Genomic DNA, 11,500 nt, shown 5'->3' with positions numbered 1-11,500 from the left:
TGTAATGTGGATGGCCTCAGCCAACAACACTTTTCCTGGTGAAATGTGGATGGTATTGGCCAGCACCACAGGCCCTGGCGTAATGTGCATGTCCCCAGCCAACACCACTGGCCCTGGTGTAATGTGGATGGCATCAGCCAGTATCACACGCCCTGGTGAAATGTGGATCTTTTCGGACAGCACCACAGGCCCTGGTGAAATGTAATTGGCCTCAGCCATGACCACAGGCCCTGGTGAAATGTAAATGTCCTCAGCCAGTAGCACAGGCCCTGGTGTAATGTGAATGGCCTTAGCCAACACCACAGGCCCTGGTGAAATGTGCATGATATCTGTCAGCACCCCAGGCCCAGATGTAATGTGGATGGCATCAACGAGCAGCAGAGGCCCTGGTGGGGTGAAGATGGCCTCACAGGAAGCACTGTCCCTGCTTTAATGTGGATGGTAGAAGCCGGCATCACAGACCGTGATGTAATGTGGATGGCCTTAGCCAACAACAGTGGCCCTGGTGAAATGTGGTTGATATTGGCCAGCACCACAGGCCCTGGTGTAATGTGAATGTCCTAAGCCAGTAGCACAGGCCCTTGCGTATTGTGGATGTCATCAGCAAGCAACACAAGCCCTGGTGAAATGTGGATGGTATCATCGAGTAGCACAGGCCCTGGTGTGATGTGGATGGCCTTATCCAGCACCACAGGCCCTGGTGTGGTGATGATGGCCCTTTAGGAAGAACTGTCCCTGGTGTAATTTGGATGGCATCAGCCAGTATCACAGGCCCTGGTGAAATGTGGATGTTTTCGGACAGCACCACAGGCCCTGGTGAAATGTAATTGGCCTCAGCCATGACCACAGGCCCTGGTGAAATGTAAATGTCCTCAGCCAGTAGCACAGGCCCTGGTGTAATGTGAATGGCCTTAGCCAACACCACAGGCCCTGGTGAAATGTGCATGATATCTGTCAGCACCCCAGGCCCAGATGTAATGTGGATGGCATCAACGAGCAGCAGAGGCCCTGGTGGGGTGAAGATGGCCTCACAGGAAGCACTGTCCCTGCTTTAATGTGGATGGTAGAAGCCGGCATCACAGACCGTGATGTAATGTGGATGGCCTTAGCCAACAACAGTGGCCCTGGTGAAATGTGGTTGATATTGGCCAGCACCACAGGCCCTGGTGTAATGTGAATGTCCTAAGCCAGTAGCACAGGCACTTGCGCATTGTGGATGTCTTCAGCAAGCAACACAAGCCCTGGTGAAATGTGGATGGTATCATCGAGTAGCACAGGCCCTGGTGTGATGTGGATGGCCTTATCCAGCACCACAGGCCCTGGTGTGGTGATGATGGCCCTTTAGGAAGAACTGTCCCTGGTGTAATTTGGATGGCCTCATCCAACAGTACGGGCCTTGGTGTGTTGAAGATGGCCTTATCCAGCACCACATGCCCTGGTGTGGTGATGATTGCCTCACACTGTCCCTGGTGTAATGTGGATGGCCTCATCCAACAACACTGGCCCTGGTGAAATGTGGATGGTATTGGCCAGCACTAGAGGCCCTGGCGTAATGTGAAAGTCTTCAGCCAGTAGCACCGACCCTTGCGTATTGTGGAAAGCATCAGCCAGCAACTCAAGCCCTGGTGAAATGTGGATGGTATCACCGAGTAGCACAGGCCCTGGTGTAATGTGGATGGCCTCATCCAGCACCACATGCCCTGGTGTGGTGATGATGGCCTCACAGGAAGCACTGTCCCTGGTGTAATGTGGATGGGCTCATCCAACAACACTGGCCCTAGTAAAAATGTGGATGGTAACCGCCAAAACCACAGGCCCTGGTGTAATGTGCATGGCATCAACGAGTAGCACAGGCCCTGGTGAAATTTAATTGGTCTAAACCAGCAACACAGGCCCTTGTGTAATGTAGATGGCCTCAGAAAGCAGTACAGGCCCTGGTGTAATGTGGATGGCATCAGGCACGAGCAACGACCCTGGTCTGGTGAAGATGTTCTCACAGGTAGCACTGGATCTGGTGTAATGTTGATGGCATCAGGCAGTAGCACAGACCCTGGTGTGGCAAAGATGGTCTCACACAGAAAGCACAGGCCCTGGTGTGGTGAAGACAGCCTCACAGGGAACACTGGCCCTGGTGTGGTGATGATGGCCTCAAAGGAAGCACTGGCAGTGGTGTAATGTGGATGGTCTCAGCCAACAACAGTGGCCCTGGTGAAATGTGGATGGTATTGTCCAGCACCACAGGCCTTGGTGTAATGTGAATGTCCTCAGCCAGTAGCAAACGCCCTTGTATATTGTGGAACTCATCAGCCAGCAACACAAATCCTGGTGAAATGTGAATGGTATCAACGAGTAGCACAGGCCCTGGTGTAATGCTTATGGCCTCATCCAGCACCCCAGGGCTGGTGTGGTGATGATGGCCTCTCAGGAAGCACTGGTCCTGGTGTAATGTGGATGGCCTCATCCAGCAGCACAGGCCCTGGTGTAATGTGATTGTCCTCAGCCGACACCACTGGCCCTGGTGTAATGTGGATGTCCTCAGCCAGTAGCACAGGCCCTGTTGTAATATGGATGGCATCAGCCATGACCACAGGCCCTGGTGAAATGTAATTGGCCTCAGCCATGACCACAGGCCCTGGTGAAATGTAAATGTCCTCAGCCAGTAGCACAGGCCCTGTTGTAATGTGGATGGCCTCATCTAACAACACTGTCCCTGGTGAAATATGGATGGTATTGGTCAGCACCACACACCCTATTGTAATGTGGATTGCCTAATCTAACAACACTGTCCTTGGTTAAATGTGCACGATATCGGTCAGCAGCACAGGGCCAGGTGTAATGTGGATGGCATCAATGAGCAGCAGAGGCCCTGGTGGAGTGAAGATGGCCTCACAGGAAGCACTGTCCCTGGTGTAATGTGTATAGCCTCATCCAACAACACAGACCCTGGTGCAATGTGGATGGTTTCGGACAGCAAAACAGGCCCAAGTGTAATGTTGATGCCATCAACGAGTAGCACAGGCCCTGGTGAAATGAGGATGGTATCAGCCAGCAGCAAAGGCCTTTGTATATTGTGGATGGGATCAGCCACCAAGAAAGGCCCTGCTGAAATGGAGATGTCCTCAGCCAGTAGCACAGGCCCTGTTGTAATGTGGATGGCCTCATCTAACAACACTGTCCCTGGTGTAATGTGGATGGAAGAAGCCGGCATCAAAAGCCCTGGTGTAATGTGGATGGCCTCAGCCAACAACATTGGCTCTGGTGAAATGTGGATGGTATTGGCCAGCACCACAGGCCCTGGTGTAATGTGGATGGCATCAGCCATGACCACAGACCCTGGTGAAATGTGGTTGGCCTCAGCCATGACCACAGGCCCTGGTGAAATGGAAATGTCCTCAGCCAGTAGCACAGGCCCTGTTGTAATGTGGATGGCCTCATCTAACAACACTGTCCCTGGTGAAGTATGGATGGTATTGGTCAGCACCACACACCAGCCATGACCACAGGCCCTGGTGAAATGTGGTTGGCCTCAGCCATGACCACAGGCCCTGGTGTAATGTGAATGGCCTTAGCCAACACCCCAGACCCTGGTGTGGTGATGATGGCCTCACAGGAAGCACTGTCCCTGGTGTAATGTGGATGGTCTCATCCAACAACACTGGCCCTGATGAAATGTGGATGGTATTGGCCAACACCACAGGCCCTGGTGTAATGTGCATGTCCCCAGCCAACACCACTGGCCCTGGTGTAATGTGGATGGTTTTGGACAGCACCACAGGCCCAGGAGAAATGTGGATGGTATTGGTCAGCACAAAAGGCCCTTGTGTAATGTCGATGGCGTCACAGGAAGCACTGTCCCTGATGCAAAGTGTATGGCCTCAGCCAACAACAGTGGCCCTGGTGAAATGTGGATGGTATTGTTGAGGAACACAGGCCCTGGTGTATTGTGAATGTCCTCAGCCAGTAGCACAGGCCCTTGTGTATTGTGGATCGCATCAGCCAGCAACGCAAGCCCTGGTGAAATGTGGATGGTATCAACGAGTAGCAAAGGCCCTGGTGTAATGTGGATGGCCTCATCAAGCACCACAGGCCCTGGTGTGGTGATGATGGCCTCACAGGAAGCACTGGCCGTGGTGTAATGTGGATGGAATCAGTCAACAACACTGACCCTGGTGAAATGTGGATGGCATAAGCCAGCAAAACAAGCCCTGGTGTAATATGGATGGCATGAGCCAGCAACGCAGGCCCTGGTGAAATGAGGATGGTATCAGCCAGTAGCACAGGCCTTTGTATATTGTGGATGGGATCAGCCATGAACACAGGCCCTGGTAAAATGTAAATGGCCTCAGCCAGCACCACAGGCCCTGGTGTGGTGAAGATGGCGTCACAGGAAGCACTGTCCCTGGTGTAATTTCTATGGTCTCAGCCAGTAGCACAGGATAGCCTCATCTAACAATACTAGTCCTGGAAAAATGTGCATGATATCGGCGCATGTAATAGTGAGAAATGCACTGTCTTGACGAAATAAAGCGTTTTTGTACAACTTCATATAAATAGCTGTAACTTTTGATAGACGACTCAGACACACATATTCATGGCTTGATCTTATAGACTTCAATATCCCCGTGCTGGGCAAACAGGTTTTGCAGCTGTTTGAGCTAAGATTTTCAAGTTATTCACATAATGAAAACCTATACTTTGTTTCGTGCGAGTTCCCCATTCAAATGAATTGAAATCGCAAGAAGCGCACTGTCTTGACGAAATAAAGCCTTTTTGTATAACTTCATATAAATAGCTGTAACTTTTGATAGACGACTCAGACTCACATATTTATGGCTTTATCTTATAGACTTCAATACCCCCGTGCTGGGCAAACAGGTTTTGCAGCTGTTTGAGCTAAGATTTTCAAGTTATTCACATAATGAAAACTTATACTTTGTTTCGGGCGAATTCCCCATTCAAATGCATGTATTAGTCAGAAACGCACTGTCTTGGCGAAATAAAGCCTCTTTGTACAACTTCATATAAATAGCTGTAACTTTTGATAGAAGACTCAGACACACATATTTATGGCTTTATCTTATAGACTTCAATATCCCCGTGCTGGGCAAACAGGTTTTGCAGCTGTTTGAGCTACGATTTTCAAGTTATTCACATAATGAAAACCTATACTTTGTTTCGGGCGAGTTCCCCATTCAAATGCGTGTAATAGTCAGAAACGCACTGTCTTGACAAAATAAAGCGTTTTTGTACAACTTCATATAAATAGCTTTAACTTTTGATAGACGACTCAGACTCACATATTCATGGCTTTATCTTATAGAATTCAATATCCCCGTGCTGGGCAAACAGGTTTTGCAGCTGTTTGAGCTAAGATTTTCAAGTTATTCACATAATGAAAACCTATACTTTGTTTCAGGCGAGTTCCCCATTCAAATGCATGTAATAGTCAGAAACGCACTGTCTTGACGAAATAAAGCGTTTTTGTATAACTTCATATAAATCGGTGTAACTTTTGATATACGACTCAGACACACATGTTTATGGCTTTATCTTATAGAATTCAATATCCCCGTGCTGGGCAAAAAGGATTCCCAGCTGTTTGAGCTAAAATTTTAGAGTTATTCACATAATGAAAACCTATACTTTGTTTCGGGCGAGTTCCCCATTCAAATGCATGTAACAGTGAGAAACGCACTGTCTTGACGAAATAAAGCCTTTTTGTACAACTTCATATAAATAGCTGTAACTTTTGATAAGTGACTCAGACTCACATATTTAGGTTCAAGGTTCAAGGTTCAAGGTCCTTTATTTGTCACATGCATAGTTATACAAGTATAACACACAGTGAAATGTAGCCTGACACACTCCTCGACATGTGCAAAAATGGGGGGGGGGGGGGGGGGGGGTGTAGAGGAAGAACATTATATATATATACATATAGTATATACACTGGGTGAATGTGCAGTAGTAGCAGCAAGCAGGTGAATTCTGTACATTAATATGAATAGACATCTGACTATTTTACAGGATAGACAATATAAACATATTTAAAATTAAAGGAATTTGAAATGTACATTGTGCCTTGGTTTAGTGTCTGGAAGAGAGTCCTGTCTCAGTCAATTATAGATGATGTGAGAGGGCGGGTGTGTGTGTTTAGGGCACGGATGGCTTGGGGATAGAAGCTCCTCTTGAGTCTCTCTGTCCTTGCCCGGAAGATGCGGAACCTTCTACCAGATTGCAGAAGTTGGAACAGTTTGTTGCCAGGATGGGACGGGTCCTTCAGTATCTGCGCTGCTCTAGTCCGGCATCTCCTGGTGTAGGTGTCCTGAAGCGGGGGGAGAGCAATCCTGCAGCAGCGTTCTGCTGTACGGATCACTCTCTGGAGAGCTTTTTGGTCCTTCACACAGCTGTTCCCAAACCACGATGTCATGTTCTGTGTGAGGATGCTCTCCACAGCGCCTGTATAGAAAATCCTGAGGATCTTTGGAGAGACCCTGAACTTCCTCAGTTGTCGTAGGTGATACAGGCGCTGCCTAGCTTTTTTGGTCTGGACCTGAATGTGTGCGGCCCATGTCAGGTCTGAGGAGATGTGGACACCAAGATACTTGAAGGACTGCACCCTCTCCACTGGAGCTCCATTGATGATAATGGGCTTGTAGTCTCTGTGCTGACCCCTTCTGAAGTCCACCACCAGCTCCTTGGTCTTGCTGACGTTCAGCTGGAGGTGGTTGTCCTGGCACCACGATGCCAGATTCTTCACTTCATCCATGTAGGCCGCCTCATCGTTGTTGGAGATGGCACCCAACACCACTGTGTCGTCAGCAAACTTCACAATGGTGTTGGAGCCATGGGTGGCCACACAGTCTGAAGTGTAGAGGGAGTAGAGCAGTGGCGAGAGGACACACCCCTGAGGTGCTCCTGTGTTGATGGTGATGCTGTTGGAGAAGCACCTGCCCACTCTCACCACCTGAGTTCTGCCAGTGAGGAAGTCCAACACCCATGCACACAGACGGCTGTTAAGTCCCAGATCCCTCAGCTTTGTGAACAGTCTGCAGGGCACTATTGTGTTAAACGCTGAACTGTAATCAACAAACAGCATTCGCACATAGTTACCCTGTTTCTTGTCCACGTGGCTGAGAGTGGTGTGTAGGACGTGGGCGATGGCATCCTCTGTGGATCTGTTGGATCTGTAGGCGAACTGCAGCGGATCTGTGGTGTCTGGGATGGAGGAGGAGATGATGTTCTTCAGCAGCCTCTCAAACACCTTCATTACTACCGAGGTAAGTGCAACTGGCCGGTAATCGTTCAGGGATGAGGGTTTGCTGTTCTTGGGCACAGGGATGATGGTGGATCTTTTGAAGCATGTGGGGACCACGGACTTCGCCAGGGACTCGTTGAAGATGTAAGTGAACACACCTGCTAGCTGGTCAGCACAGCAGCGCAGCAGACGGCCGGTGATGCCGTCTGGCCCCGCCACTTTCCTTGTGTTCACTCTCCTCAGTGCCGCTCGGACGTCATGCTCCGCGATGCTGGTCACCGGTCTCTCGCTGATGACGTCACTGTCCTCGGTAGTCAGGCGGTAGATAGCATTAGCCGCCTGGCTAACCTCGAAACGGGCGTAGAACTGATTCAGCTCGTTGGTGAATGCAGAGTCAGCGTTGATCAGCGCAGTGTCCCTGGCTTTGTAGTCCGTAATGGTGCGTAGTCCGTGCCACATACTCCGTGTGTCGACCTGGTGGAAGCGGGACTCCACACGTTCCCGGTACCGGCGTTTGGCATCTCTCACCGCGCGCCGCGCGCCGTATGAGGCCGCTTTGTAGGCGCTCATATCGCCAGTGGCGAGACCCGCGTTGTAGGAGGCGGTCCTGGCGTTTACTGCAGTGCGGATCGATCTGTCCATCCACGGTTTCTGGTTTGGGAATGTGGTGACTCTCGCAGTGGGGATAATCTCCTCCACTAGCATATTGACGAAGCATACTGCTACTTCCGTAAACTCGTTGATGTCGACTGCGCATGCTCTGAACATGTCCCAGTCTACGTCGTTGAGTGCGTCCTGTAGCGTAGCTTCTGATTGGGCAGTCCACGTTTTACTTCCCTTTACTTACTTTATGGCTTTATCTTATAGAATTCAATATCCCCGTGCTGGGAAAACAGGTTTTGCAGCTGTTTGAGCTAAGATTTTCAAGTTATTCACATAATGAAAACCTATACTTTGTTTCGTGCGAGTTCCCCATTCAAATGCATGTAACAGTGAGAAACGCACTGTCTTGACGAAATAAAGCATTTTTGTACAACTTCATATAAATAGCTGTAACTTTTGATAGAAGACTTAGACTCACATATTTATGGCTTTATCTTATAGAATTCAATATCCCCGTGCTGGGCAAACAGGTTTTGCAGCTGTTTGAGCTAAGATTTTCAAGTTATTCACATAATGAAAACCTATACTTTGTTTCGTGCGAGTTCCCCATTCAAATGCGTGTAATCGTCAGAAACGCACTGTCTTGGCGAAATAAAGCGTTTTTGTACAACTTCATATAAATAGCTGTAACTTTTGATAGAAGACTTAGACTCACATATTTATGGCTTTATCTTATAGAATTCAATATCCCCGTGCTGGGCAAACAGGTTTTGCAGCTGTTTGAGCTAAGATTTCCAAGTTATTCACATAATGAAAACCTATACTTTGTTTCGTGCGAGTTCCCATTCAAATATGTGTAATAGTCAGAAACGCACTGTCTTGACGAAATAAAGCGCTTTTGTACAACTTCATGAAGTTAGCTGTAACTTTTGATAGACGACTCAGACACACATATTCATGGCTTGATCTTATAGAATTCAATATCCCCGTGCTGGGAAAACAGGTTTTGCAGCTGTTTGAGCTAAGATTTTCAAGTTATTCACATAATGAAAACCTATACTTTGTCTCAGGCGAGTTCCCCATTCAAATGCATGTAACAGTGAGAAACACACTGTCTTGACGAAATAAAGCCTTTTTGTACAACTTCATATAAATAGCTGTAACTTTTGATAGACGACTCAGACTCACATATTTAGTAGTGCCCATTTACATGCATGTAATAGCGAGAAACGCACTAACGTGGTGAAATAAAGCCTTTTTCATGGTCTTCATAAAGACAGCTGTAACTTTTGATAGAAGATTCAGATATACGTATTCATGGTTTTATCTTATAGAATTCAATATCCCCGTGCTGGGAAAAAAGGTTTTGCAGCTGTTTGAGCTAAGATTTTCAAGTTATTCACATAATGAAAACTTATACTTTGTTTCGGGCGAGTTCCCCATTCAAATGATTTGATTTCGCCAGAAACGCACTGTTTTGACGAAATAAAGCGTTTTTGTACATCTTCATATAAATAGCTCTAACTTTTGATAGACGACTCAGACTCGCATATTTATGGCTTTATCTTATAGAATTCAATATCCCCTGTTCAAAATGTGAACATTGGCACATTTTGGACAGAGAGGACAGATGGTTTGAAAGAGGAGTGAAAGAAGCCATCTATGTCCACTGTGAGCGACCATCTTTGAACAGAGGCGGTGGTTTATGACACCAACTCTCTGCCATCTATAATCCAGTTTTGAGATCCCTTCCCAGACGCCTTAACGCCCACTCACATCCTGGGCCATCTGACCTCAGGAATTCGCATGATAAGGTGGGGCCAGGTTTCACAATGAACTCACCCGAAACTCTGGCTGATTGTGACCCACACCCAGTTTCACACCTTGGCTCAGGCAATTGTCCCTCTGTGGGGGATACTCCCACTAGGTTTATATCTGGGACTCTCCACCATTTGACCTTAGAACTGAAGAAGCTTCTCGGATGAGAGGTGAAACGTCTTCAAGCAACTTAAAGAAGTCCAGACGCTTTTCTTTGCAAGCTCCTTTGACTTCTATCACCCTGCTTTACTTTTATGTTAGTAACACTGTGAATATGATTTAGTATAGTTTTGTTAATTCTTTTTATCTATGGACCAAAGATATTTTGGACTTATTTCAGAACTGAAGGAGACAGTCTTCCATCATTTTGTAGAGAAACTAAATGCAGTGTGAACTAGAATACTTTTCTCTCTTGTAGAACCTTAAATATGACTAAATGCTACGCAGCTAAACTTGCTCAGTCTTTTAAAAAAAGAAAAAAAGAAACTGCACTACGCTTTTTAGAAAATTATTTGTTTTTTAATGTAATGGGGGTTTTTTTAGATGAGGGCCAACAACCAGTCAGATGAGGTTTTTAGGAAATCATAAAATGTTATCAGAAATTAACACCAAACAAAGTACTTCAAAACCTTTGGAAATTCAGTGAGTTCTAATTTTAAGGATTTCAGAGATTCTTAATTTGCAAAGAGCTTCTGCCTTCATAAACGAAGGCTAGAAGATGTAACTGCCCTGTGATAATACAGAGGCTGCATCGAACTACATATGCAATCATAAACGTGTTTAATTGTACAGAGAAGGAGGTGGAAAAAGTGATCATTAGTTTCCCTGCATTATGATCATTTTTATGCCCCAGTTTGTACCTTTCCTGCACCATTTCATGATGCAAATATCTGTACTTATGAAAAGCAAAATAGAAAAATTAGGCATCAGGTACTCATATACTCAATGACTGAGGCTCTCAGATTTTGACATGTAGACATGTAGACACGCCTCACTCTTCTGTGCTTTTTTTTGTGTTTGCCTGGTTCCAGATGTGAGAGTCGAAATTGTTCTGATATCCAGGTGCTTTTATTTCTTTTGACTGGGGAGATAGCTACTGATAAATAAAAGAAAATAAAATATATTTCAATTAATAATAGCTCACATGTCCCAGCAAGATTTCTTTGTTTACTTTTGAAACATGTCATGTCCAACACCATTGTGAAGTTTGCTGACGACACAATGGTGTTGGGTGCCATCTCCAACAACGATGAGGCGGCCTACATGGATGAAGTGAAGAATCTGGCATCGTGGTGCCAGGACAACCACCTCCAGCTGAACGTCAGCAAGACCAAGGAGCTGGTGGTGGACTTCAGAAGGGGTCAGCACAGAGACTACAAGCCCATTATCATCAATGGAGCTCCAGTGGAGAGGGTGCAGTCCTTCAAGTATCTTGGTGTCCACATCTCCTCAGACCTGACATGGGCTGCCCACATTCAGATCCAGACCAAAAAAGCTAGGCAAGCGCCTGTATCACCTACGACAACTGAGGAAGTTCAGGGTCTCTCCAAAGATCCTCAGGATTTTCTATACAGGCGCTGTGGAGAGCATCCTCACACAGAACATGACATCGTGGTTTGGGAACAGCTGTGTGAAGGACCAAAAAGCTCTCCAGAGAGTGATCCGTACAGCAGAACGCTGCTGCAGGATTGCTCTCCCCCCGCTTCAGGACACCTACACCAGGAGATGCCGGACTAGAGCAGCGCAGATACTGAAGGACCCGTCCCATCCTGGCAACAAACTGTTCCAACTTCTGCAATCTGGTAGAAGGTTCCGCATCTT

Source organism: Astatotilapia calliptera, chromosome 14 (assembly GCF_964374335.1).
Source record: "Astatotilapia calliptera chromosome 14, fAstCal68.1, whole genome shotgun sequence".
In the NCBI taxonomy this organism is placed as follows: Eukaryota; Metazoa; Chordata; class Actinopteri; order Cichliformes; family Cichlidae; genus Astatotilapia; species Astatotilapia calliptera.
This window is presented reverse-complemented; position numbering follows the sequence as displayed.